At 38.3% G+C, this 2,810-nt stretch overlaps 1 pseudogene; it reads right to left on the reverse strand.

Annotated features, from left to right (window-relative positions):
* Positions 1-1,671: 1,671 nt before the first annotated feature.
* On the reverse strand, positions 1,672-1,798 carry LOC125361123 (annotated as a pseudogene).
* Positions 1,799-2,810: the final 1,012 nt, after the last annotated feature.

Genomic DNA, 2,810 nt, shown 5'->3' on the forward strand with positions numbered 1-2,810 from the left:
AGGAGGAGGAGGAGGAGGAGGAGGAGGAGGAGGAGGAGGAGGAGGAGGAGGAGGAGGAGGACTGACACCCATCAGTCCATATGGAGACATTTTGTTTCTGCTCAAGTAAAAACTGTATAACTACACATATGACAATGCATGGGGCCAATCATTCGGGATTTTTAACACTTTCTTTTGGAAAAACATAACACACACAGAGAAAGAGAGAGAGAGAGAAGAGAGAAAGAGAGAGAAAGAGAATTGTCCTTAATGACTTCCATTAGCATGTAAACTCTTGAGATTAGCAAGAGATCCCATGGGCTGTTAAAAGTCATTGACAACGACAACTGGCACTGCTGTTAGTTGGCATGGAACCTCCTCCCAGCCTGGCTTTTGACCGGGCATCCCCTATCTCTGCGGCACACTTGGGTCATCTAGTATGGAACTTTTGTCTGGCTGTGGCATTTGCCAGCCCTGACAGACCAAGCAATCACAACTGCCATCCTTTCCACATCTCCACTTGACAAACCTCCAAAGTGACTGATTCTCCTGTCTTTGCAGGTTAACTTTGACAAATCTTTTCCTTCTTCAGACGTGATAGCTGCTATACTATTAAATAAAGAACCTGATGCCTTGAGGAGCAGTCTGGCAAAATGGCACAGAGCTTGGGAGCCAAGAACTCCCATTCACTCACCATGTAGCTTTCCATGTTCCAAATTGTGCATCTGACCTCCGTTTCCATTGCTTCTAAAGCCATTGCTACTAAAACTAGTACCCCCTTCACAGAATTTTTAGTATGGGGAGAGAGTATAGTTTCCAACACACAGTGGGTACTCATTGACGTGACATCTTATCACAGTATCTTTGGAAGCAAAAAGTGAGGAATTCACAAGACGTTTGTTTTATAACCACAGGGGTTTGTTGTTTTGTTTTGCCTTGCTTCATTGCTGTTGCAGGAATATGATTAAAAGTTGACTCATGGCTGGTGTCACAGTTAGAGTGCATTTTAAATGAGTAACAATTCTAAAAGTTAAAACCTCTGGATTTAAAATTCATGACGAGAGAGTAGAGACTAAATTGTGCAATAGATAGACTGAAAGTCTCTGGTTTATAAGCATATGCAGGAGAAATGAGATGCGAAGGGAAAGAATGATTACAGGCTGTTGGTTACCCAGGTCCAGGGACCCCAGGACTGCTTAGTGCCACCAGTCCTTCAGCTAGACATGCTCTGACCACAAGTGCAGAAATCTATCCCCTGGAAAGTTTTCTTTTTATTTTCCTATTCAGCTTCCTCTTAACTTCCCCTTTGAGACAAATCAAACAAATCATATTGTATCTTATTTTCCCTTCAGTCTTTCCTAATCATAGCCAAGCGAATATTATCAAAGGTTAATTTTTTTTCTTCCCAGAGTATATGCATTTCTCTTAAATAATTTCTCCTCCACTTCTTGATATTTAATCAATTGTTATTAATAAATTCTACCTCCATTACTACCTTTTTTTTTCTGAACACTCATGTAACCTAACTCCGTAAGCTACCTGTCAATATAGCTATCAAATAAGAGAACGACTCTGAGTTTTATAATAAGGTATCCTTTTTTGTAAGTTTCTCAGTAACTGAAGTCCACAAATATGTTCAGGAATTCTACTTAGAAATCTCATTCCTATATTTTTCCGAGGTAATTTTGCTGTTGTCGTAGCTATACTCAGGGACTTTAATGACTTTGTCCTTAAGGCTTGTATCATGGCACTATTATTGCTAGCTTTATCTAAATCTCTGCATGCACACGTTTAGGTAAGCAGACTCACAGGCTGGCTTCAAGATAGTTTTGTACATGAAAGAATTCATTCCTTTGTAGCAAGCACAAGGCCCTGAGTTCAATGCCCAGTAACTCAAAACAAAAACAAGCAAAAGCAAAACAAACAAAATCCCAGGAGTTTAATAATTTAATTATTCAAATGAATCATCAAGATTCATCTATTTTGGTATTGCATGTTGTCTATATTTTACTGATTTTTTTTCTAATTTTCTGATTTGTCTTCATAGCTATACCATTTCTGATTACATTATATTTAAGAGATTTTGCGGCTTAGTGAGTATATTTAGGAACAAGGTGTCATTTTTAAATTTTTTGTTTTATTTTATTGTCAAGGTGATGTACAGAGGGGCTACAGTTACATAAGCAAGGTAATGAGTACATTTCTTGTCAAGCAGTGTTACCCCCTCCTCGTTTTCTCCCACTTTTGCTTCCCCTGACTCCCTTCCCCCCTCAAGCTGTAAAGTTCATTTCCAACATAGTGTCTTGTGAGTATGACTGTTGCATTGGTTCACCCTCATACCCTGTCTCACCATTTTGTTTTTCTCCTTCCTTTCCCCAAATCAGATAAACATATGTACAAGACACAGTGTATCAAAATTTTAAAAAACAGTGACAACAGAAGATAAACCAAATGAAAACAAAAGAAATAACTTCACACATTACATACCAAACCTCTTGAAGTTCATTTCTATTAGCATCGTTTTATCTAGTCATATGTATGTAGCTATGGAGCTATTGTAATCTACTTCTAGGACTATCTTGGACATATACTAATTATTACAAATGAGGGAAACCATAGAGCCTACGTTTCTTTGAGATCTGGCTTACTTCACTTAATATGATTTTTTTCCCAAGTCTTTCCATTTCCTTACAAATGGGGCAGTGTGTTTCTTTCTGATGAAAGCATAGAATTCCATTGTGTATATACATACATTTTCTTGATCCATTCATCTACTGAGGGGCATCTGGGCTGGTTCTGTATCTTAACTATGGTAAATAATGCTACAGTGA

This window comes from Perognathus longimembris, chromosome 12 (genome assembly GCF_023159225.1).
Source record: "Perognathus longimembris pacificus isolate PPM17 chromosome 12, ASM2315922v1, whole genome shotgun sequence".
NCBI classification, from domain to species: Eukaryota; Metazoa; Chordata; class Mammalia; order Rodentia; family Heteromyidae; genus Perognathus; species Perognathus longimembris.